The 26,756-nt window shown below is 47.4% G+C and overlaps 1 protein-coding gene across 2 annotated transcripts in view; it reads right to left on the bottom strand.

The window, feature by feature from the left end:
• The window catches only part of LOC149370658 (flavin-containing monooxygenase 5-like), a 108,200-nt gene extending 81,841 nt beyond the window's left edge, over positions 1 to 26,359 (bottom strand). Inside the window, exon 1 of one of the 2 annotated variants that reach the window (XM_089562657.1) lies at positions 26,154 to 26,359. The gene's annotated coding sequence lies outside the window, so the exon portion shown is untranslated. Of the gene's footprint in view, positions 1 to 4,476; positions 5,484 to 26,153 lie in introns of those variants that run through there. The other variant, XM_089562662.1, reaches the window with a different exon arrangement.
• Between the last annotated feature and the right edge of the window lie 397 nt (positions 26,360 to 26,756).

The following is a 26,756-nucleotide window of genomic DNA, read 5'->3' on the forward strand; positions in this document are numbered from 1 at the left end:
CCCAGGCAAGTTCTTCCGTGCTGCCCTACTGAAGAATGGGCCTGTGTAGCTTCTCAACTGACGCCCCGCGACCCCACCCCGGCCGGCCAGTGTCAGAGAAGTGTAGCACCTGCGCCGAGAGGACCACGTGTCATCGAGCCGTTTGTCCCGCTCACCATCACCATCATACGCCCACACCACGTTTTGCGTCGCCGGGACGCAGCAGCGCAGTGGCTGTCCGAGGAAGGTCTCCTGGCTTCCGTAGGGGACACTAAAGAAAGCAACCTGTGGAGATGGGGCTGCTGACCAGCGAAACGACAAAGATCATCCACCGACCTCACTGCATGAAGGCGCCGCACCCACTACGCCGATGCCATGGCGTCGGCGAATACCGGGTAGTTTACCGCTCGAACCTTCAGACTGTTATGTTGCGATTACGACGTTTATGCTCGAAAAGATTGATCAGGAACTCCTGATACTTTTGACAGGCTCCTGCGATGACGTACAGAATGCCGGTATGTCCTTGAGTACTTCGTTTCAGGGCAAAGAGTTAAAAGAGAAACATAAGCGAATATAAGGAATTTCGGTGCACAACGACAGATTATACACCGCCCTCCTCTAATGGACATTTTTTATATTTCTATATCTGCTAAAACAGCTGTAATTGTCTTTTTTGCAGCAGCTGTCTCTGTGTTCCATAGGATGCATATTCTTCCTCTCTCTTTTTTATTTTTCACACAGCAGAGTTCCGGTTTGTGTAACAAACGATATCTTTACTTTCTCGCGTCCACGTTACACTTCTACAGTCTTCTTATCCCACAAGAACAACAATCGTGACAAAAAAATCGGTCACATGCGACGAAGTCCCTCGTGGTTGTTTTTTTGGTTCACGAAAAAACATGGTTATTTACGAGAATTAAAGGCTCGCTGGCTCCCACTCTCCCTCCCTCAATCAATCAATCAATCAATCAATCAATCAATCAATCAATCAATCAATCAATCAATCAATCAATCAATCAATCAATCAATCAATCAATCAATCAATCAATCAATCAATCAATCAATCGCCGGAATAATGACCCCTTCAGAATGACCTTTACCCGCACGAATGAATTAATGCTTCAGAAGCATCAGGTTCAAAAGCTCGGGAAGAGTCCTGTGTTCTCTCAACTATGGCGACCGGCGCACGCAGAATTGAGAAAACGCCAGTGGACGCTGCGACCTTCGATCGCATCAGGTGCGGCCGAAGGCAGTCCGCTGCGTATCCTTCGTTTTGCGTGTGCGTGCGAGGATGCGTGTACGAAACACTCGACTGCTTCAGTGCGCTGTTCGTTCGCCGCGATAGCCTTCACCGCGGCGCCTGCACCGATAGCTTAAGGCGTCCTTCTGAGGGCCTTGCGGGAGTACCTTGAGCATTTTTCCTTGTTGCGAGCGTGTTAGGTTCGCATGCAAAACGATCTTAGAAGCAAGTAGTCTGCTTTAAGTTTTCTTAGAAAGTGATGTTAAGTGTCAATGCTTATGTTAGTGCGGCTTTTCCCTTTAAATCTGGCGGACGCTTATTTTGCACCAGCGCCGGTGGTGAAGATGGCATCGAAAAAACAAAAATAAGCAAAAAAGGTAAGTAAAAATACTCCGCACATTCGACAGTGCCACGTGCACTGGATGACTAAGAACTAAGGGGTTCTGCTGTTGAACACGAGCACTATGGTTCTAATTACAGCCTCGGCGGTCGCATTTTGATAGGATCGACCCCGGTGGTCGACAGCAATACAGAGCTCTCCAAAACGGCATCTGTCATATACCGAGCGTGCAGCTTTGAGGCGCCGCACCTCAGGTCTGTTATTGAAGAAAAACAGTAGCTTCAGATTTCAGGAACTTACAGATACTCAGAGTTTAAACGGTTGTTTGAGTTCAGAGTTTCGTCTTTCTGCGAGCTAAAGATGCTCACACGGTAAAGAGCGGTTGTTACGCTAACAGAACAGGTCTTGCAGAGTGATATAATAACATCGACAGGGAAAAGGTTCTGGCCGCAATCTTATAACTATGCATATTTAGACCGTTCGCTCACGGTACATACACCAGACTGTACTCTGGGCACATTAAAAGAAACGGTGACAGAAGATCAGCAGTTTGCAACAGCTATATTTTGACTTCCCTCTCTTTCACGCCACTTACTTAATATCCGAGAAACACGAGGCAGTTACAGGGGCTTGGTTGAGAAAGGATCCAGTGATCACTAATTGAAGTTTAGCTCGCGCAATGGCACTTATGATTGACGGTACGCTTTGTCTGAACAAAGCCTCTCCTGACTTAAGTGACCTGCAAGCGAAGCCTCACTTGCAAGCATGGGGAAAGCGCTAGCCGTGGGCTTTGCAAAGCAAGTGAGTGACTTTCCTGAGGATGGGAAGAAAAAGACACAAACATAAAAAAGAAACAAAAAGCGAGGCAAGAAAAATTTAAATAGCCTTTCGCGTTTAGAGGGAAGGAAAAAACTCTTATGTTGCAGACCAGCTGCATACCACGGCACTTCATAAGAGGCGTTAACAACAAGGAAAGGCACTACCTGTCAAAACAATCACATAAGAAAGCGCTCTGAGCCGTGAGCCATGATCGCAACCCGGAAAGTGAAGTTTTGTCTGCTGTGCAGGCTAGTTCCTATAGGAGTAATGCGTGGCATTATTTGAAATATAGGCGCAGCGATAAAACAATGTCCACTCACCAGTGGCGCTCCTGTAACAGTGATGCGAGGGACACCGGTATTCCACGGTCCAACGTTAGCTCTTCGACAGGATGCGTGTGCATTGAGTGTTGCATTATCATTCAGTGCCAATGGAAACCTGGGAAAGTCTTTTCCCATATTCCCAGCGTGCATGTCATTCAGTTTCTGAAGCTCCTTTTTGTCCTAGCGCGCAGGAACTGACCGGAACAGGACTATCTATTACCTACTTCACTCTGGCTATTACCTACGTTATGAAGGAATTGTTTTAGTCGATGGAGGATGAACGGCAATGCATACTGCCTTCTCGTACGGTGTAGGATTACTGCTGTTCACATGCAGGGACTAAAGTAGCCGGCATCAACCAAAGGCTTTTAACGTGATCGCGTTAAATGTTTAGTTACGCAAAAAATCCGACGTCGGCGTTTTGAGCGAAAAATCCGGTGCATGACTCTGGCAGGTGGTACCCAGACAGCCACCAAGGAGGCAGGTCACGTGACCTTGGGTCCCGTGACCTTGCGGCGTCATTGGAACCTGTCCAACGGATAGCGAGCAAACTGCCCACCGTGTCAGGTGGCAGTTAAATTAATGTTTGGTCTCTCGAGAAGAGCAACCTAGGCCGCAAAAGACTCACCGTTGGGAGCACAAGGCCCATGCTTAACTGCTGCAACACCAAGCCAGGAGGGTTATGAGGGCTCTATGAACATAGAGAATTACCTTCTGCATCTATGGGAATCAAAGGATTACGCTGCCACGTCATACTCTTAAGGAAGAGCTTAAGTGCCTCCTCCAATTTTTTTTTTTCGTTGCTTTCACATCTTTGGAGCCTCGTGTGTATTTCGTTTACCCGGGCGAGTGGGCTAAATGTATTGCTATTTTGCAGAAATGGTTCTAAAACAGTCACGATGGAGTTTCTTCGGAGTGAACACATTCGGCGATGTGTTACGCCGAAGTCGAAAACCCACGTATGGTATAGTATGGTATGGTATTGTATGACATCTCTTGAGGATGTTATCCGGGTGAAACAAAACGTGGAGACTAGGTGTGATCCAGGTGTCTGTGAAAATAGGAGCTTTGTTGGAATGGGAGAGGAAGAGGGGATAGAGAGAGAGGGGGTGGTTGGGGTGGAGATATATCTCGGTCGCCCCTTCGCCCCGAGGTAAGCTAATAAAGCTGGCAAATATCTGTGCCGACTTTATTGTATGGAACCGCGCTGCTTGTGAAAGGTGGAGGGAGGCCGGCAAGAGCGACAGTTCACTTCAGTAAAGCAAAGCGTTTTGTTTGGCTAGCTGATAGGTCATTGCAGGGCCATTAATGACGACGCCAGCTGCTGGCTTCTGCCAAGGAACTGTAGACCAATCCATGTGAAGCTTTAATTTTTAACGATGAGAAACGGTTATATGTAGCGTAGAAGGGTTGACATCTTGCATCAGTTCACACCGATAGTTACATGACGGGCTGTCTCCGGAGTGAACGAAGTAGGCGGCACGGTACCTCTTTGTTGATAGCTCATGCATTCACCTGCTACGTAAAAACAATGTTTCCCCTGTGGGCACGAGCCTTGTGGTCCGGAAAGAGAACGCATTCGGGAACGAGTCAAATGCGATCAAGTGGCACGTGTGTACTCTCAGATAGAGTGCGCTTTTCAGGGCCCGGTCGTTGCAATAACCCGCACCCCAAAACGAGAGAAGTCAAATCCTTAAGTTGCCTTTTTTTTTTTGTCAGCAAGCACTACGGCTTGGAGTGCAAAGAAGTTGAAAAGCGAAAGATCCTGTACTCACGAATACGTCTGCTGTACACACTGCAGCCGATGGTTCGAAGTCAGCAACCTCGGACGGAAGCTCACGATGCTCTTTCGTTTACTGGCAGTGAAAGTGCCCGGAACTCGGCCCACCGAAGCGTTTCCTCGGTTCTTGTTTCGCACTTCGACCCACAAAAAAAAGATGAACACCGAAGTCTCTTGATGTCAGACTTTCAGCCTTGCAAAGTCGGCACAAGAGAATGATCACTGAAGGGTATGCTCCTGGATGGCACCATATCCCTCATTCAGTTGGCGTATTTCATTGGGCAACGCTTGATACAAGCCTTGCAGTCACGGCAGGGGAGAGGCATGTCCTGTTCTGCAGTCTCAGCACCACTTCCAACCTCTTCCGGGGGTTTGTCACACACGCCTAAGTACGGCTTCTCAAAGTCTAGCTTTCCGAGCGCTCTTAGCCGAGGGACCTCAGCAGACACCCTTCTTGTTCGAGGTGAATCGAATCAGTCTTGATAGAAAAAGTTGCCTAGGTCACAACTTGTTTTCATCCACGTCACCGCTTAGGATTGAGAAGTGAAACTTTTAAAAAGTCTTTGAGAACTGCTTCCTGTCTGATGGCTGATGCCTGCACAGATAAGATCCAATGGACAAAGTCCAAAAATGAGAACCGCACAAGACCAGTACACAGCAGACCAGCAGACTTTGCACCCGCACAAGATGGTATCCAACGTCCCGAAGGGGTGGTTGCAAGAGAAAGAGAATCCAGAACGGCTTGAACGAGCCCGAACCACACGCGCGCCACACGTCCAACAAAGCCAGCGAGATGCCCGAACGCGACTGGATCAAGGCGGCGGAGGCAAGGGCGCGCGAAGTCCGACGCTGCGAGACCCGGCAACCTCTTTCTCCACTTTCCGGTCGCCTTCGAAAGCGCTCGCGGCCGACCGCCTCTGCACGCCGACGGGGTGCGTTACGCAAGCCGCCACCGCCCGACGACGGCGGCGGGCCGTGAGAGGGACGAGCACGAGGAAAGGGGCACACGTGGTGGTGATGGGCCGCCAATTTTCCTTCTCGGACACGTAACTCCTTCGGCAGCGAAGTTCATCACGGAAACTACCGACTGCTCAAGAGACCTTGTTTGTTCCTTGAGTAGAAAAGAAAAATAAGTGCTCATGCCCGTGCTAAGCGCTGGGCGTGCAACCACTGCAGAGAGAGAGAGAGAGAAAACTTTATGAACGCCTTGCTACCGATTGCGCTCAGAAATCCACGTATTGCGTTCAAGCTACCTTTCTCTTCGGCTACTGCTGCTACTATTTCTCTTCTTCGAAGGTCCAACTGGACGACAAGGATGACATATCTTCCCACAATGGCATTAGGCCTAAAGCCTAGACTATGCGTTGCCATAACTGCAGCGTATACACACTATTAAACCCACGGGTGGTGTTTATTATTAGAAGAGCTCTGCGGAGCGTACTCAAAAGTTTTGCCTAAAAATGTGGACGCAAAGGTGGGCGAGAATAGGGTGTGCAAGCGCTAGAAGGAGTTTCTGCATAAATAATAAACCTTTCCTCATAGCTGGCTGAGAACCCGCGGTTTTTATGGTTCGCGTTTATGCGCTACGGACAAATGAACGAAGGCTAACAGATTCATGCTCTTGCTGAAGCTGCATTAGAGTCGTTGCTGCGATACGTCCTCCCTGCATAACAGCTAGTGGATTCTTGGTTGTGTACGCTTGAGAAAGTTCCTTGCGTATCTCAAGCTCAGAGTTTGGGCGCTACATAAAACCAGAATCGTTTCATCTCAATTGAATGCTTAGCACGAGGCAAAAATTAAACGGTGGCTTATTACTCGGTTTACTGTGAACGACGCAAAGCGACTTTAGAAAAAAGCTTCATTCACAAGGTAAGCAGGGCGTCATTGAAAGTCGGTACTGCGAAAGTGGTTTAGCAATGGTGACTGTAAAGAGAAGCAAAACGGAAGACCACCGTGTCTTCTGCCATCGACAGGGACGATCAAGTGAAGGTGATTGCTGTCTATTTCATCACAGCGCACAATAGAAGAACAAGAACCGACAGAGTAGACACCACAAAAATTTTATTGCGCTCTGTGAACAAATAAATGTGTGACAAACTACCCCACCAGTTCGTCCTGCGTGATACCTGTGTTGCACAGTTAAATTTAGCTTGAACTACAATAGGCTGCTCTCTACTGTTGGGACTGCAGTGTTCAGGAAGCACACATGCTTGCAATCACTGCTCGACTACCGTATTCTCTTGTGTGGTCTGTGTGTCCATGTTCCGATTTAAACATGAAGAATCACTGCTAAAGCAGCAGTTTCCGGGCGAAAAAAATAAGGGGAAATGTTTTCTGTGATCACAAATTTATTGCTTTAGTTTATTGGTTTGTTGGCGTTTAACGTCCCAAAGGAACTCAGGCTATGAGGGACGCCGTAGTGAAGGGCTCCGGAAAATTCGACCGCCTGGGGTTCTTTAACCTGCACTGACATCGCGCAGTACACGGGCCTCTAGAATTTCGCCTCCATCGAAATTCGACCTCCATGGCCGGGATCGAACCCGCGTCTTTCAGGTCAGCAGCCGTGCAGCCGTGTGCAACTACTGAGCCACCACGGCGGACAAAATTAAATGTCGCGCTTGACGCCACGCCATAATCAAGCCGAGTCTATAAGTTAGTAACACCGACTATATTAGCGCATCTCATATCTACTTCATTCATGCAGCGAGCAGTCAAGGTGAACGTTTCAGCCTGTCTTCTCTTTGCAAATTAAGGCGTTAATTGCCGGCATTTTCGTACGCTGTACAGCCAGGATGTAAGACGGCCTTCGGACACGCCTGCGTTACTTCGCGACTTCGGTTCAACAGTCGTACCCTATGCAAAACAACATAGCCTTGACGCGAAGGATGACACGGGAAAGTCATTATTCCTTGTCGCCTCATTCAGCCCTTCGCTGTCGGATGCAGGCGCCATGGTCCAATGAACGGCCTTTCGTCGCAGCTGCGTTAAGGTAGTTGCTGTTATGGGTCATCTCTGCACTAACCACACGTGGCTGGTCAATTGTGCATGTTTTAGTTAGCTAATTTGTTGCTATCCGGAAGCTCAGAGCCAGGCCACAGTGAACATTATTCTTATAGCACGTCAACAAGATGTATGAACAGCTTTCACCCAGCTATACGAAACACCTACCAGATAAAACGCTCCTACGAGTCGCGGCCCTGTTCAGTCGCGCTCTGTGTAATGGGACGGCCTTTTTTTGTCTCGAAGACGAGTCGCTTGGGCGCTATTCTGGTATAGCGAAAACAAGTTGTCGCCAATGACTCATTCAGCCATTTTTTCCGGCGTGCAGGTGAAGTTTTGCTCCCACAGAAAACAACGTGTGGACTACCGTCGTATATCGAAGATCTCGATTTTTACAATCATTTATTTTTATTTCCGAGGGCTAAAACGGTCTTTGCAAACTACCTGGCTAAGAAAAACGTGTTGTCCTTATAAGAGTTATATAAAACCCGACACCCTGCTTTCAACTGACAACAAGCAGCCACCGCCTGCGAGATAAAAGAACAGCTTTCCTCAATCGCTTTTCTCTAAGCACGAAAACGACTGCAGTCTCGCTGTAAAAAAATACGTCGATGAACCTAGTCACACCACGGGCCAAGTGGCGGAAGTACTATACCTGTCGAGGTCGCTACGTTGTGTGACTGTATTTTCTACCCGCCCAAAGGACGTACTTGAAAAGCCACGTGCCACCCCGGCTGCTTGCTATCCTTACGAGGAAGCAATGCCGATACACGCGCCAACTGGCGTGGGCGCGTGCACTATGCAGTGGTTGGGGCTGCTGTACGGTCGCTGAGGCTTAAAGCCTCCCCGTGGGTGAACAGCTATTTTTTTATTTTTGCGCTGAGTTCGGTACCGTGTGTGAACTCAGCTGAGCGCGATGCATGCTGAAGTTAGCGCGACGCCGTAACACCCGACTTTGGATTCACAAAGCTCTTCGTACTGCTGTTGGTGTGTGACCCGCCGCGATGGTCAGCTGGCCCGTAAGAACAGCCAGATTGGAGATAGGTACGCAGAGCATATGGTATCCTTTGGTTGTGAGTGCTGTGCGCATGAATTCCTGACCCCTTAGCTAGCAAACTACTGCGCAACGACTTTGCATTAACGGTCCTATGCATAACATCGGGGCTTTCGTCGGTGTTTATACAAGGTATGTAGTCATAATAAACACAGTTATGTTCGCACTCTGCTGCAAGTTTTGTACCGATGGTCTCCTACTAGCCCTTGCCTCGCACCATCTGCGCCCATCTCATTCTAGCACATTTCTTAGGCTCATCGCCTCACGTTAACACCTTTTCTTTCTTTTGTGAATAGTTAGCCTTAGATAGGACTGGTTAAGCGGTTCACACATTGTATGCCGGGCCCAATTTTGTTATCTCAGCTTCAGCTGTACATCGAACCCACGTTTCCCCCTTAACGCGTGTTAAACTTCTTCGATCTATGGTGTTGCACTTATAATTTCTTTGACCTGTCACTACGCTGTCCTTTGTGACATGTCAGGCTTTTATAACAGTACCTGTACGCATTTTATACTTTTTATGCTATAGCCTTTATGTTGTCATCATACAATTTCCGGTTTCTCCGTAACGAAGTTCCCCCGCTTGGTCGAGAGATGCGACGTGCCCTTGTGACGCCGTCACAGCCTCATTCATTGGCCCATCTTAATTTGTTGAGAGAGGTCACGTGACTTTGTGACGTCTACTCAACCTTCTCACCGTGGAAGGTGGAAATCTGGGCTCCCACCCGGGGCAAATGGGCCCTAAAAACCTAGAAGTTGGCCTACGCCCTAAAAAAATCCCAAAGAACACCCGAGATTTTGGAAGTGCGACCACCCCAGAAAATGGATCAAGTGGGTCGGATTAGTATAATTATGTATGATAATTCAATGGAAATCACTCGAACATTCCAGATGTGAGACTCACGCATAGCATATAAAGGCAATGGAACCGGTTTCAACCGGAGTTTTGTCGGGAATATCGCAAGAACAACACTGGACACATTGTAGACACCATAGCGGGCAACATAAAGGCTATCGCGTTTTACTTCTTTAAGAATATGGCTAAGAATGCCCTGAAGTTTTTTTCTCTTGCTTGCAAAAACTTTGTCCGTACTCTGCCTGAATATGAGTATGCTACCGAAGTTAGCCGAGGAGCAATAATCTCTGTTTGACGCGGGCATAACTCAGAGTGAGCGGTTTCTTAGGATGAATAAGTGCGGTGGAGCTTTGGTTTTCACGCTTTCACCCAGGAAAGTTTTTGAAGGTTTGTGGGCTTTCATCGTTAGCTTCGTAGTTCTGGCTAAAAGTGGAGCTGAAAAATACTAAACTCCAAACTTTCCTTCAAGTACTGAAAGTACTGGGCAAGTGTGGGAAGGCATAGAAGAGGCATGCTCTTTTCCTGTGACAGGAGCTTTCGTTCAGTTGCTGAGAGGGCTTGTCGAATTCATTGTGCTGAGCAGTATGCAGTCAGGTCGTAATTAAACGCGAACACGCATATGCCGTGGTTTTCTATTTTGCAGAGAGTCTTTACAAACCGGTTTATAAATATATAGTTGCTTCACTTGACCTTTTACCCTTAAAACATGAATCAGGCTAGTTGCGTACGGCATCTGAAACTAAACATGCAAGATATTTCGCATTGTTAACTGGCTGTGTTTGCGTTTCATTCCGGCCAGACTGTGCTACCATAATCACTTGCCGGTCAGTAAATATGGCATTGCCTTTGTATAGGACGGCGATTGCGTCTGTTCCACGAAATGGTTGCGTGGTGTTTTTGCTCTTCGCCCGAAGTTATCGTGATCAGCTGGTGGTGATGATGATGGACATAATGAGACTCCGTGCAGAGAGCGGAGCCTGGAGTAGTAGCTGATTTTTTCTCCGAACGTAGAGGTTATTATGCTGCTGTAGTATAAAAGATAGCCAGGAATTCAGGTCAAGCACTTCCAGTCCTTGGCTTCAACTGTGTGGCACATGACATTGAACATTACAAAATTATGCACTGAAATCATTCGTGGCCTAAAAAAGAAAATGAAATGACCGAGAGGCTCCCTTTGAAGCGCTATAGGTCGCTGGGCTTAGCAGTTCTGGATGGACGCTGTCCCGAATTCCTGGTAATAGTAGGGGATGGGACATTTGATGAGGAGAAAAGGTATAAAGAAAAAAAAAGGAGGAGAATGCAAACTTCGCGGAACAGCTCCAAGTAATAAAATTACTCAATCCCACATGCATGGCAACACTCCCAGGTAGCATTAGACTGGAGGGTTGGTTCGAGTGTGGTCAAGGGACATAACCTCTTTGATAACACACAAAAAGTACCCTTATATGGGATCACATTGCAGTTCCCATTCAAGATACTTTCTGTGTATGATCAACGAGGTTATATTGGTTAATCAGATTTGAATCAACTGTGTAATTTAATGCTACTTAGTAGTGTTGCGACACATGTGAGAATGAATAATTTTTTTACTTAGAGCTGTACCGCGAAGTTTTCCTTGTCCTAATCTTTTCTGAATGCCGCAGACAGTAGGGAGACACAAAATTCAGCACATGCCACATGACGAAATGGCCACCCTAGCAGACCAGATACGATCAAGCACCGCAGAACAACACGTCATTGCTGCAAAGTGCAATGACAGCGGCCTGCTCCGAGTACTGCAAGAAAGGTCGACTGACTTAGCACGCGCAGCTCTGACAGCTATGAAAACGACCGACTAGAAGTTGCTTCTGCGCATACACCCCATCCCTCCACCTAATTCCCCAGCAGCGGGCCGAGAGCCATCCCTCCATTGCAATAAAGGCGTAATTCATTCATTCATTCATTCATTCATTCATTCATTCATTCATTCATTCATTCATTCATTCATTCATTCATTGTGATCACACGGAAAAACTTCGGTGAAACTAGTGCTTTCAGAACCACCAAGATCTTCATGGAGCAAGTTGCGTCTGTCACGTAATTCGGCGAGTGAGGATAATATATATACAAATAAGAACAGATCACTACCAGCTTATCATGAAAGTTATTTTGTCTGGGAATCACTTGGCGTTGGCAGGGGGGCATTACTTCTGTCGAGTGGTCCTCAGTGAGAAATGCACATTAACTGAACACACAGAACAAGATGCCAGCGAAACGCGGCCGCCCCGGCCGGAGTAACACCCGCGTCGTTGTGCTGAGCATACAATCGACCGCGGTGGGGCCGAACCGTCTTTTCTTTTGCCAGCCAATGAACGAAACGGCGGTGGTTTTCTCTCTATCTAAAATGAACGGAAAAGCTGAAAACTTTCACTCCAGTTGAAACTTGGAAATCGCTCTGCATGATATGCGAGGAACAGCAAAAGAAGAAAGCCTTGAGAACTGAACATGCGGCAGAGCCGACAATATACTATGCTCGGAGCGAAGGCACGCGTTCCACGAGGTAAGCGACACGGCGAGGACACGGCTACGCCCAGTGACGCTGCGAGAATGCCGTAAGGGCTCGGTCTCAGGTGTAGCTTCTGTCACTCGCACACAAGTGTTGCGTGCCCGACGTCAATGCGTTCCGCACCGAGCTATGGCAACGCGGAGACAAAAGGATCGTCTCCGAGTCAGGCGCGGCCCGACGCAGTCGTCCACGTGCGATACGCACGCACTGTGCGGAACGACCAAAGCTGATGACACTGCGGATTGCTCCAGACAGGTCGCCCATGCTTTCTGCGCTGCTGATGAGCGAGTGCGGGGAAGGAAATAACAAGTATGGCGTCTCGGTACTCTGAAAACGAAAGAGGAGCGGCTCCGTAATCATTGACAGACAGGACGAATCTTCCTTTGCGTTGTAATGTTTTGCGAGCACACATGTGGCGCGTACGGTGCGGAGAAGAGTGTACTGTTTGTGTTTGAGCAGCTGATGACTGGCGCAAATAAGGTGGTTTCGTCTCGAATGATGTGAGCGTCCAACAGAGCAAAGAAAAAAAAATGCGATGTACTGTTCCGGCCGGCTCCTTGCCTCATGTCTTCACGTTTTGCGTACAATACGTGCACCGTATGCTTGGGAAAAAGGAAAACAACAAATGCAAGAATAAGGCCATGAGCGCCAACAGCAAGAAAGAGCCAGGTAGTTATGAAAGGATTACAATTACACCCCCTTGTGGTACTCCTTAAAATGTTGTTGCACAAAATACAGTGTCTTCACGCATATCTCTTTCCCCTCTCCAACTCCATCCTCCACTTCCTGACCAGTTGCTCGGAGTGTTGCGTTCTTGTCAAGCACTCTATCCGAAGCAGACAATAAACATCCACTGTGTCTTCCTGCTTCTTCACGGAAACGGTGAGGGCGGCGGCAAGGCACACAGCGGGCATATGTCCCGTGCCCATACCGCTGTATACTCTGAGTATACGCCAAGACACGGCAGAAAACAGAAAACGTAGAAAGGCCGTCGCATTAAACACTGGGAAGGCTGCACCGCGCGCGCAGTGTCGGCATAAGACGTGCGGGCGTCATTAACACTGTCTCGTGTACCCTAGGGAGGACGAGGACACGCGGGGCGTCTGTTTCTTTTCCTCAATTTGCGACGCGCCCGTTACGCGCACTCTTATGCGCTTGCCGTTGCGTATACGTCCGCTTATCCGCTTACGCGGTCTGTTGTGCACGGTGGCTTTGTCACACCGTGGGTCACGCTGTCGTGATGTCAAGGGTTCAAGGTTTAGGCGTTGCCTCCGCCGCGCGCCTGTCATTTTTGTACCCGTCTGGGGAGAGAAAAAAGACGCGTCTGGTCATGGCCACTGCGGGTGGTTGGACGATCATTGCCGGAAGGCGTTGTCCTGAAATGCCGGAGTTAGAAATTACGTTCAAGGTAGAGGAAAGGGCGTTATCTCTCTCCGTTTGGTAATGTGACGGTGAAACGGGTTTGCGAGCCGCGGTTGATGAGTGCGGTGAGTCTTACCATTAAGCGTGTGGTCTGACATCCGAAACCACCGGTTGACAACAGAATCCGGCCTTTAACGTCATGATCTTCTCACACTGAACGACAAATTTTACGCCATGAGACACACACTGCTAACACGGATCCGTATGCCATCAATGGCATCTACGTCCACGTTGACTTCACAGCTCGGAACACACAAGGTGTATGGACAAAAACCGACAGGGATGGGGCGACCAAGTAGCCATGAAATGGCAAGTGTTTATAGAAGTTTTTTTTTTGTGAATGAACTGAATGATAACAGCACATGAGATACTATGTAATCCAATACCCACAGTACAAGCCTGATAATAGCATATATCCAAGCGTGATAATAAACGGCAGGGTGGAAGCAGGAAAAAAAGAACCGGGTCAGAATGAACACAAGCGGCTATACGCAGCTTCACACAGAAAGGCGAACTTTAAAAAAATAATCTCGCTCAGCTGGGTTTCGTAAAATATAGAGAGGGCGGGGCGAGAGCCGGACACAAAAAAACAAAAAATCCTTGGCTGAAACCAAATGCTTAGTTGGATAAAAGAAGGTGAAATAAGTTGACACGTGGTTTAAAAAACTCAGAATCAGAAGAGAAGAACGTTACGAAGCAGATGGGGAGACAATGCAAGATGAAAACAACAAAGATGTGGTGGAAAGAGCTCCAGGGTAAAAATAATAGAGCTGACTCATGAAGTATAAAACGGGTAAAAAGCAAAAAGCATCCACAAACCTCAAGCTACAGATTGGCTTGGTTTACTGGGGTTTAACGTCCCAAAGCGACTCAGGCTATGAGGGACGCCGTAGTGAAGGGTTCCGGAAATTAAGCTACAACAGAATAAAACCAATATCAAGAAAGACACGTAAATAGCGCTCCGGTAAAAACTATACAATGGAGTCTCCGAGTTAAAAAGAGGTAAAACTTACCCAGAAACCGACATTAACTTGAAGCAATGAAGAAACATTAAACTCCATTAGAATCTATACTACAAGTGGCCTTTTAGTTCTTTGTCAATCAGAGAAAGACAAGGGAAGGTGTTCTTTACGAAGAACACTTCGATGATTTACAGTTCTGTTCTGTCATAAGCGCTTGTCAAGGATCTAGTTCTCTGCAAAAGTGGCTTGCATTTCTTCTTGTGATCACATGCAGTGCTGCAATCTGCCGAAGCTTACAGTGCTCCGACAGACTGCTACTTGCGTTGTTCCGGATTGTCAATGCGTGTTCTTTTGCCCTTTCGTCGAAGCAACGCCCCGTTTATCCGATGTAAATTTGGCCACTGGTCAGAGGAATCTCGCAGATAGCCTGTTTTTCGCACTCGCTGTATCCAATGGCGTGTTTCTTCGTGCGTGTCGGCCGTTTCCAATGATTTCACCATGGGACACAATTCAGCAAGCTTGCAGACAGCAGAAAAAAACTACACTACCTTCGTATCATGCAGCCATCTTTTTAACCTTGTGCGAAACATTATGGATGCAAGGAATGACCTGGACAGGTACCTTTTTCTTCTTAGTATCCTGGATCATTAGTTTTGTTTTGTCTTTTTTTTCTCCCCCCTCCCAACCCCCGTGCGTTCTTCAACTTTTGTAGTAGGCTTTCGAAAACACCTGTAATTAGATGCTGGGGATATCCGGAGCTGGCGAAGCGAGTTATTTGCTGCTGGAAACTTACTTCATCTTCCGTCTTCGTGAGATACATTCGATAGATAGTGGGGAGCCAAGAAAAAAAAAAGAAAAATAAACTTGCCCGCATCGCCTATGACACAATGGGCTTAAAACAATACAATGTAATAATGATGCACGTAGGAATAAAATATAGCATAAGAGAAAGAAAGAAAGGACAGCAGAAATGATCTTCTATAGCGCCACGAGTCGCGGGAATGCCAAAGGTGAGCAGGATCGTTAGAGTCCGAACAGGTACCTCAACTGATGATTAAAATGGTGTTCGCCGTCGTAGGTACTATTAAGTGCTGAAAAAAAAAAGAAAGCGTCTGCTTCACCTCTGGAAGGGCCCCGCCGCGGTGGCTCGGTGGTTACGGCGCTCGGCTGCTGACCCGAAAGACGCGGGTTCGATCCCGGCCGCGGCGGCCGAATTTCGATGAAGGCGAAATTCTAGAGGCCCGTGTACTGTGCGATGTCAGTGCACGCTAAAGAACCCCAGGTGGTCGTAATTTCCGGAGCCCTTCACTACGGCGTCCCTCATAGCCTGAGTTGCTTTGGGACGTTAAACCCCAATAAACCAAACCAAACCAAACCAAACCAAACCAAACCAAACCAATCACCTCTGGAAGGAAGTGCTCAACTGGCTCCTTGAATATCTTTCATCCCCGAGGGATCGGTTCTGAGCTGTTGAAACAAAAAGCATGACTAGAAGAGACGTAGTGAGATTAGGGTGTGTGGTTGGCGACTTGAAGCCCTCATTACTGGGCGGCGACTTAGATAACATGAGGCATGTGAGCCAGAGTATTGTTATGAAGCAGCAAAATGCTTTAGCGCAATTTTCTACGACTGTTTTCTGTGACTGCCTCGCGCAGCCAAGCCTGCAGTTGACAAAAATAGGTCCCTTTTGCTGTAGTCCTTAATTGTGTGAGTAATCCGTTGGCGGAACATTAGTCCCATGACAAAGAATGTGTTGTCTTCATTGCATTGGCCATCTATAACTTCCAAATTTTGTTCCTCCAGGCTACACTGTCTTACTTGCTCTTAACATACCAGTGATAAATTCAGATTTCATGCTCGGTAAATAGCCTCCCTTAGGAGCAGCCCTCATCAGCGTTCTGCCGACCTCACAATAAATGACCACTCAATTTTTTGGCATTTGAAATGGGAATACTTTGAGCACTAGACACGAGCAAACTTCGAACATACCCGAACGTTCATGCGAGATGACGTGATTCTTTCAATGTGAATCAGAAACAATTTCCACCTGTATAGGAGCTTGAGAAATCAATCCGCTTGGCGGCATATTTCCGTGATTCGTCATCCAAATTTATTCTCTCGTTGATAAACACTGCTCGCCACATTCCTACACGACTGCGCCCTATCGCCGCACATATGTCCTACCATCTTCAATGATAATTTGTCAATTATTCCCCATGAAAAGCTAACTTGCACAACCGAGTATTTTAATGGTCACGAGCTTGCACAGGACAAGGCGCGCCAGTTAAATCCTCATGAGAGTTCTAGCGGAGCGCATGGCCGGAAATAAGGTGTCCTAGAAGTCACACGCGAAGCCGCAACCATTATTACTCTATGCAGGTCGCGCTCGTAAAGGGACATTAGATGAAATTCGTGCATGTGTATGGCCGCGCTACTAAAAATCAAGGGAAGTGTTCCCCCCACCGACTTTTGTAGTCATACCCATGCACAGCTTTGAACTTGCCTCTTCCAGGGCTTGAATGTTACACACAAAATACCCTGCGAAGTAAAGTGACGGTGTCCCTCACCATAGATGAGTGCAAAATGACATGTCACTGCTCGACATAGTACTCGAAAGCGATGAGATCAAGTGAAGGAGTTCTGGAGGGAAGGAAAAATTTCTTAATTCAACATGTTATATTTTATCCTGTTGAAGAGGAGACCGCTAAGTGAAGACACTGGACCCAGTAGCCAGTCATGCACGTCAGAGCTAATTCTTATGGTGTCATCTGCCATTTGTTCCTGCGAAGAAACGAATGGTTGACAAAAAATTCATAAATAATTTGTTATTTACAGTAAATATATTTCACAGTTACAGCTGGTTACAGTTCTCGAGTTTATTTTGCTTGGGGGGACCGGAATGCTCCTGCGATGGCTGCGACTGATGCCGAAGATTTTTTGTGCTCCGCGCTGCAGCGTCGATTGCTGGGGAACCGAAGAAATTAGGCTGTAGCTGACATTGACAATAATGGCGATATTTGGTGGCGCAAGTCAGCTTGGCCAAACAGGGCTTGGCCTGAAAAAAAAATATGAGGTGCACTTACGTCTCCATGGAGGAAAAAAAAAACTAGGAGGGTGTGTGACGTCACGCGCTCTGCCTCTGCAAGCCATCCTCCTCTGACGCCGCTGCCGAGGGCCCTTTTGCGCGCACTGACTCTTGGGAAATAGGCCCTTCACAGTTACCAGACTGTCGACCAGCCTGGGTCGCGCGGTGCTTTTTAGTGAACGTCCGTACTCGGATACACAACGAAAGAGCGAAACCGAAACCGCAATGCGGCTAAGAACTATCGCTGCCTTGTCACGTGAGGGCCTATTTCCCATGATGCTTTCCATTATATTTTTTATGACTAGGCTTCAAAATTACGACGTCATGCTCTCTCCTAGTTTTTTTTTCCTCCATGTACGTCTCCTTACGTGCGTAAATGCGAAAGCTATGCGCTCTCCGCCACCTTCGCCATCTGCTGGGCCAGCGCCGTACATTTCGAAGGAGCTTTTCAGTGGGTGCCGCATGTTGGCGCTACAATAGCACGCCAAGCTCGGTTGAAATTTACCGGAAATGGAGGAAGTTTGTTACTCGCTTGATTGCGACATCTGTAATTGACGTGCTCATAATTACTCATGCAGGCCTCAGGACATATCTCGAACAAGAACTGTTTGCAAGAACTGTGCATTAAACAGACGCGCCTTAATTCAGCTTCAAAATGTCGAAGGGCCATATACTGCATTTGTACATAGTATATACCGCCGCCCAACCCCTATCCTTTCTTACTATCGCTCCTCCCCTTTTTTTTCCCGCTTCCTGTCCTCTCCCTGTCCTTTTATTCCCGCTAGGCGCAGCTCAGCTGCTTCAGGTTTAGATGCCAGGTGCCACGGCTATCACATCTTTTCCTTCCATTATTATTTTATTTAATTGATAAAAAGCCGCTAACAACAACGTGGCAGAGCGGCAGCTTCCTTGTCTCGCACGCCGGCGGCCGAGGTTCGTTTCCCACCTAGACCCTCACTTTCTTTTCTTTACCATACAAGTTACCATACAAGAGCAGACACTTTTGTAGATACTTCCGTCCACGCCCACGCCACTCATGAGCCAAAAAAGGCTTTCACCTAAAAGTGTAGGTTCAAAGACGCACTATTCTCAGGTATTTCACCTCAGAGAAGGCAAGCATCAAGCAATGGAAAAGGTTGTATTCAATGGAAAATTAGTGGGTACCCGGTGGCACTGGTGATCGGATTTCATACAGTCCGCCTACGAGATGGATGTTCAAATCTGTAGTCCACCATTGCGGCGCCGTTGTACGCCTTGGCAACCCACTGCTAAAGTAGGCCAAGCCATGAGAAGAAAAACAGGGGCTCTCTTAGGATTCCCAGAACGTCTGTGTCTACAAAAATATTTTAATGTTAGTAACGTCATTCTTGCGGTCCACTGTGCCTTCCGGACATAGAGAGAAAGTAGGCAAACTTCGCTGCCCATTCTCAAAATACACATATATAACCGGTGGACGCTGCTCTCACAATACTCAAAGGCGTGCCGGCATCTTTCTCGAAGTCAAGATTGAGATTTCGGCTGTTATCAAGACAACAGCCTGCAAAACGCTGTCGAGAGTCGTCACTTCATCACGGTGCCCCACAAACACCGTGTGCTCAAGTATCCAATATAGCTGACATTACAAATCACGGCCAGTAGGAGGGCAGCGGCAGCTGCACTTTCTTCACATCCTCGCTCATTTTATTATCAGAATTACGCACTTAGCACGCAAGTGGACGTGCTTTGTGCCTTTTTTCGAGGATGCAGAAGTGAGCACAAACCCATTTCAGACAGGAACGAATTTATGAGCAATTCTTCTTTGAAGCGGAGACGGTAACAGGCGAGGTCCAATTTGCGCAATGCATTTCTTGGATTTATTGTGTGAGAAAATGGGGGCTAGTGCGATTTTTTTAGTGAAAAGCCTCTCGGTAGGTACAAGTGATCTTCTCTCCCTTCCCCCCCTCCCCGCCCCCCCCCCCCCCACCTACCGCTCTCCTTCCAGCCCCGAATCCTTTATCTACGCCAAACGGAGACAGATGTGCTCACCTCGACCCTCTAACCTTGTCAGACCCTGCGTACGTTACAATACACATTTGTGTTTTACGGAGTTGTTAAAAACGCCTCACTCCCGCAGGCTAAGTTTCATTGGAAGTCAGACAGAGCTCACTTTTCAAACAGTGTGAAACGCTAGGGACGCTCTGACCAGCCTCCCAAGTTGGTGAAACCAGCCTCCCAAGTTCAAATCTGGCCTGAACCAGATTTCTGCCCCCAAGTGCCCAACCAGCTTCGAAGTCTCTAGCGCTTTGACAGGGTTAATTGGCGAGTCATGGGAGAGGCCTTTGCCCTGCAGGGCGCGTAGTAAGGCTGATCGATGACGATGATGTATTTTTGTGCTGTGACAATAAGTTTTGTCTATTTACCATTAGATAAAAATGCAGGTGCCGCATATTTGTTGTAAAGATCCGCGTTCAAACGTCCTCACAATGCCGCAGCAAGTTTATCCACACGATAGGCAGGACTGCGGAATTTGGTGGAAAAACTCTGTTTCTCTTGAAGCAATTCAGCCAGATTCTATGCAACGTAATCTTTTCTAAAGGATTGTTATTGGACTAAAAAACACAGCAAGTAGTCAGTGCCGCGCTTCCGAGCCGGTTATAATCATGCCAGATGCTTATGGGCTCGTTTTGTACCTGGTTGTTGCCTGTACCATCAAGCCGCATAAGCATTTTAAGTTGAAAGTTTCGTAGCAAAGCAACTTTTGTACTTTGTGACCCTAGTGCTTCGCTTTTAATTGAAGCTGCGAAGAAGGACAACAGCCGTGGCACAGCTAGCTTTAGAATGCAATTCTTTAGCGTGGCCACTGCCGCCTTAACGCCTTAACGGAACCTGGCGGTTTGTGCGTTACGGCAGTGAGCTCACACCCCACGGGAGATAAATGAAATTCACCTAATGCTACAATACATCTAAAAGAAGCTACCTCAACCTGTCACCCACGTCGTGCCTCTCTCTGTTTTGTTTTGTGACGCGCAAAATTGCGCTACAGAACGTTTCTTTTGCGAAAGCTTCATGCCGATAACCACACGAGAAAAGCCTCAAAACACTCACGTATAAAACAGTCACATGCATGCAGGCGCAGCAACGTATGCCATAAACGTCTGGGCCGCTGCCGCTTAGTTGCTTTCTGAATCAGAGGGGAGCTCCTGTTCGAAAATTTTGTGAAAGCTTTCTTAGCAGTAGAAAGGTATCGAATAATTTCGACAGTTTTGTCGACATGAATAGATGGGTGCCTAGCATTTGTAGCGCTGTTAAGAATACTTCTCATTCCTTCGAGGCAGGCGTTGTTCAAAGCGAAACATCGGCTCCCGGCGTAGTAGACGAGCTTTTTGGCCAACCTATGACGCGACCGACGGGGCAGCAGAGGCTACTGGCCGACTGGCCGGTCCTCTTCTCCTACGGCCTACTCGTCGAGTGTCTCTCCGGCCAAGGGTAAAAAGAAAAAAGTGCCGGGGCCCGCCAGCTCTCTACGCGGAAATGTAGGTCACGACAGCGAGGGCGACGCTCTCTTGCTGAGAGTCGCACCGGCTCTTCATCGCACGGTCCGTCTTCCTCTTCCTCTCTCTGTGCACTTGCTCTCCCACTCGCCCTGCATCGTCGACCACGTTTGCCTTCTTGCTTATTTAATTGGCGACTCGCACTTTCGCCATCCTCCTTTCAGCTTGTCTGCTGTTGAACGTCCCGGATGAAAGTGAGAAGAGTGCGCGGTTTCCCTCCTACTTGCTTTCATTTCTCACGTTATAGCACGAGGCTATTCAAACTTTCTCTTACGCCAGCCCACCCCCTCCTCTCCTGTTCCTGAGGGGTCGAAAGTGCTGGGGGACCGCGCATGGGGCCGCCGTCGACGGGACGGGACAGCTCAGGTGCTAGGCGATGGAGGCCTTCTGGACAGCGGAGCAGGTGCCGTCGTTCTTCGCTGTGGCCTGGAGGACGCTGGAGCATCGGCTTTAGGAAGTGCACTAGGATGACCAACTGAGGTGAGTGAATGCACTCGTAGCAGTTTCCTTTGCCGGAGTTTTTGCACTGTCCAGCTAGTTTGTCTTCGCCTACCTTTTGCAGACTGACAGGGAAGCAATGCTTTGTTGTGCCTATAACTGCACCACGACCATCGGCGTGTGTGTACGTACACCATGAAATATGTGCTCCAGGTACACGAGTCCTGTCGCATTTGCTGCGATAACTAAACTGCTGGTTTAGTAACGCTATGGTAGTGGATAATGTTGGCGTGAATTTGGATATGCTTTCAATTTTTATCTGCGATGGCTTGCACTGACCAGTCATTCCGCCTCCCAGTATGAGTGCTTTTAACTATTACGCAGTGCGTATTCAAGCGATCCCAACAGTGCGTCCACCATGCTCTGCGCAGATCATAGCTGGGAGGTTGTATTGAAAGATAAATGCTCGCACTTTAACTGTTTCACAACAGCAGCTGATATCTAAAAAATTAAGAAACCTGGGGGAAAATGAAGGGAGAGGCGTGAAAGTGAATGAAAAGAAGAACGAACATCTAATTTCGCTCTCGTTGGTCTGCCCGGAGAAGCCGTTTAAGACAAGCGGCGAAACCTATCGCGGACTATAGACGTGGCTGATCCAGCCCACACCTGATCTCGCTCCACTCCAAGTACCTGCAAGCACTCCAAGCACCTGCAAGCGCTTCAAGTACCTGCACACTACGCCCTGAGAAAAAACGTGGGCCACTCGAATAACGCCATCTGAGATTTGTAAACTACACAGAGATTGTGGTCGCTGGCGTTTTCTTTTCATTGAGTTTCATTCTATTCTAGGGAGCCTACATGTAGTGTATGTATGATCCGTAATCTAATCCAAACTGTCACTTTTCCACATTGCTATAGATGTGCGACTAATTAGGCTTAATTAAGCAAGTGCAGTATACTTCTACAAGGCATTTCATTAATTCAACAACGTTTTTGCTGAATGGGCAAGGACCAGAATTTAAGATGAAGCCACGTATATTAAAGGAGAGAGGAAGGTGCAAGAAGCTTCGAAAGTCGCAGGCTTCCTGTAGTTAGAGGACGGCTGCAGGCAGCTTGGTAGTCGCAGAACGTGTATTATGTCTAAAATTGAAACAATGTATTGTTACAGCCGCAAATAAGAAACGAAAAAGTACAGCGAACGAACAACAGCGAACAAACAACGCAGCCAAGCTGGAAACTATCTAACTGCCACGTTGTCGTCGTAAATGAAGTAGGAAAACCTAAGGTTTTGACGTGACACGTGTGGAGCGATACAAACTGATAAACAGAACAATGACTGAACAAATAGAATTGACACTAAGGGCAGAAAAGGGAAGCACCTGGTATTGTCATGTTTAGCCGGTTATGTGTTGTTCCCGTTCTGCTTTGTCTCGTTCTGCGATTCATAACAAGGGAGTAATTACTCATTGACATCCACAGAAGTGCAGCCATTACAAATGCACTCCACCTTTGGGGATTTCCCTAAACATTTGACCAACGTTGTTCTGCGATTCACTGGTGCCAGTCAAACTACTCCAGCATGCAGCTCTAATTTAATTACTCGTGTTAGGATTTTGTTGCGAACAACGCCATCACGCATGCCCGAAGCCGGAGCTTGTATTGCGTTCCGACGCGTGCCATCCCGAAAATGTAAACTACTGCAAGGGTGTCGCAGACGAGGACGCTATCGCTACCCTTTCGCATACATGACGGGAACCAACAGTGAATGAAGCCAAGAAGCATAAGAGATGTGTTTTTTTAAAAGTTTGTGGCGTTTAGGAATAAGAGATTATTAGAGCAATTTTTTAAAAAACATAACTGATCACAAAGGAAAAGCAAAAACATGACGCCGGTGGGACCCAGACACACGACCTGCTAATGAATACCCCTGGACAACCGTCGCTATAGCTCAGTTGGTAGGACACCGGATGCGAAATTCGGAAGTCGTGGGTTTGGATCCCACTAGCGGCATGTGGTTGTTTTTGTTCTGCTTTCTCATCAATTATTGTTAAAAAATTGCCCTATTAATCTCCCATGGATGAACACCACAAATTAAAAACAAAACAAAACAAAAACATCTCCTATGCACCTTGGTTTCGATGGCTGTTGGCTTCCGTCACGTATGTCATAACGAGCCCCTCTTTTCCCTTTCCCTGCCTGCTCAGTACTCTTAAGAATGCCGTTTATTAGCTTTGCAGGTTTATCTGCCCTTATAAGCTTAATTAATACAGCCGAAGAACTTGTAGAATGCATCATAATATGTACCCCTTATACCGATATTAGATTTCACTAGGTGCGTTGAGGCTACTGAGGAAAATTTTACGCACCATACGTAATGTTTCGAGCACCAGACATCGTACAAAGAAAGGTACTGCCGAAACTCTTTCATTTATTTTTATTTTCAGAGAAATGTGAGATGCAGCGCTTACCAAAATCGCGCCCTTCGCGTCGTTGAAGTTTGTTTCCGCGTCACACTTTAGGAGTTGATAAGAAAGGTGGGTGTTCTTCTCGCAAGTAAGGCAGGCATTTAAGTTCTGAAGCGTCCACCAGTTGTACACGCAGCTATATCTATAACTAGGTCATCTCTCAGGCAGATAATGCCATGCAGCTTTAGTGGATCAGTTCGGAGTAGTTATTGTTTCAACAGCTTGCTTCGAAAGGAAACAAATGATAGCGTGAGTGGTATTTCATTTAGCCCGAAACAATTACAACACAGGTATAGTAGGCAGCAGCCGTTAACGTTGCCTCCAAGTTAAGAAAAATGGTTTATGGTTTATGGCGGTTTAAAGTGCTAAAGCGCAAAGCGACTCAGGCTATGAGGGACGCCGTAGTGAAGGACTCCGGAAATTCCGACCACCTGGGGTTCGTTAGCGTACACTGCCATCGCACAGTACACACGGGCCTTTAGAATATCGCCTCCATCGAAATTCGACCGCCGCGGCTGAGTTAAGAAAAATGACCGCTATAATTAGGACCTCTTGCTCGAACGTGACATGCTCTGGCTAACCTATGTACTGAGCTCCGATATTCAACACGAATGCGGAAGCCCATGATGAGCTTGGTGAGGTTACCTGCCTTTTAGGCGCGAGCAAAATAGTGGTGCTGATGAACCGTGAGAGTATCTTTTGAGGGATTTCTAGCCCTAACTGAACCCGCGTCGGCATAAGGTCCGGCGGTGTTCCTGAATCATGTATCTTCAGAGAAAAAATCTTCAACGGTTATGCCCTTTGCAGCCCCGCCTTGCGTGGTCAGCTGCTCATGCGTTTGCACAGCACCACTGTGGATGTTTTCATCAAAAGTTTCTGTTTGCTCACCGGTTACGTCAGTGGTGAAAAATCATTTTTTATATTTAATTCGCAAGCACAGTCTTTGAAAAGGTGGGTGGAATGGTGAAAATCTTGGAGAAGTAGCTAAACGCCACTGAATGACTCACTCTGCGCATGTGCATGAGCACAATTTCACCCCTTACGCAGGTATATATAACAGACAGGTTGCCGCAGGTGTCGCAGGGTAGGCACTCTCGTGCTCTATGTTCACTTCGGAACTGTGTAGACACGTTAAACAGAGTATTTCGTAACCTGGTTTTTTTATAGTTTTATGGTGTTTAACGTACAAAAGTGGCTCAGGCTGTGAGAGATGCCGTAGTGGAGGGCTCCGGACAATTTCGACCACCTGGGGTTCTTTAACTTGCACTGACATCGCACAGCACACGGGCCTCTAGAATTTCGCCTCCGTCGAGATGAGACCGCCGATGTCGGGATCGAAAGTGTGTCATATATATTTGAGCAAAGAACCCTGATCAATTATTCCTGTAGTCCCTTCGATGTCCCGCTCCATAGCTGAGAAGAATGCCGTGGTCATCGTCGAGCATCTTGGTCGATGAATTATGGTCATTGTGAAGCTCAGTAATTATTTCCGTGAAAAACATCGAACGATCTAGGTCGAAGATATGGGAAACACTGAATTTTGCAACGGACGAGGTACGATCCCTGTGCAAATGAAGCATATTCAGCGAGTACATGTGTATGTCCACTGAATTAAGCATTGTTAACTATTTCCTTCTTCAGAATATGCTGGCTTTGTGAAAAGCAACTAGCCGGGATCTGTGTCGTATGATGTGGCGAACTTGAGAAAGGCATAGTCAGGGACCGAGTCATTGTTTTTGATGATAGTTATGTAAATAGCAGAAGAGACTGCTTCAAAGAAGTAGCATCTGTAAAAGCACGAGATTAATCAGATTAGAAACGAGCCACATAGAAAAACAGCGCCGTTTTAATAGTTCGCAAGATATACAGCTTAAAAAGTTGTAAGTTTCATCCAGTGGCTGCTCGTTCGTTCCCAATTTCGGGCAAGACAGTATACTGTGTCGGTGCCGAAACGGTATCTCAAGCTGTCGTACTTATTGAGATTGCCAACATTTTTGGAACCTTAGAGATAAGATCGTTCATTTTTGACAATGCTCGTTAAACTTTCAATCTCTGGCATAATAGAGCTTCGATAGTTTCACTTTAGAGTCAAACTTACGGCCGATTAGCATGACTAATGCAAGCAACCTGTTCGGTCCATATTCAAACGCTCCTCACAGCAGTCAGCATGTGCATAGACAGTTCATTATGCTTAAACAACTTTTGCGGCTTCTGATAAGTTTTAGTATCATGGATTTCTTTTCATTTCAAACGGGTACCGCTGACAGGCACGAACCGCAGACATTTCAAACAAAACACTTCGCTGCCCAGCTTACCCCGGCACAGTCCACGCAGGCTTGTCTTCCAGGCTGGTCGACGTGTCCTCTTCCGGAAGCACTGTCTACTGCGGCGTGACAAATTGAACGTCAAAGTTTTACCTGCGCGGGACCATACTGACAGCTGCACCTTGTGGCGGCAACTGACGACGTAGACAACGACGCAGACCATGAAAACCACCCCGTCGGGGCCGGCATTGGACCACCCATTGTCTGGAATGAGCGCAGCTTTCCTCTTACGGCATCGTGACCTTCGATCGAGGAATGAAGCATATGTCCTTTCAGACGAACAGCAGCAACCGGAGGACGCTTTTCCAACGTCGCGTCCAAGAGGCGGGGCTTCCGCAAAACGTTCGAGAAAGTTTCCTTTCTTTTTTTTTCGTGTTTTTTGTGCGCGTGTCTTCACGCTTCGCGCTCCACCGACGACCTCGCAGGGGCTATAAACGTTCTTGTGTTAAAGGGAACAAGTCTCCCATCTTCGTGTTATTTTTTCTTTGTTTACATGCGACATGTCAATTAATGGCAAGGCCGCTGGAGTTGGGGTTTCGTACAGGGTGTGGGCATAAATGTGGAGACCATGGGAACAGTGACAGAGCTGTCAGC

This window comes from Amblyomma mixtum, chromosome 1, assembly GCF_055824585.1.
Source record: "Amblyomma mixtum isolate Tamu chromosome 1, ASM5582458v1, whole genome shotgun sequence".
In the NCBI taxonomy this organism is placed as follows: domain Eukaryota; kingdom Metazoa; phylum Arthropoda; class Arachnida; order Ixodida; family Ixodidae; genus Amblyomma; species Amblyomma mixtum.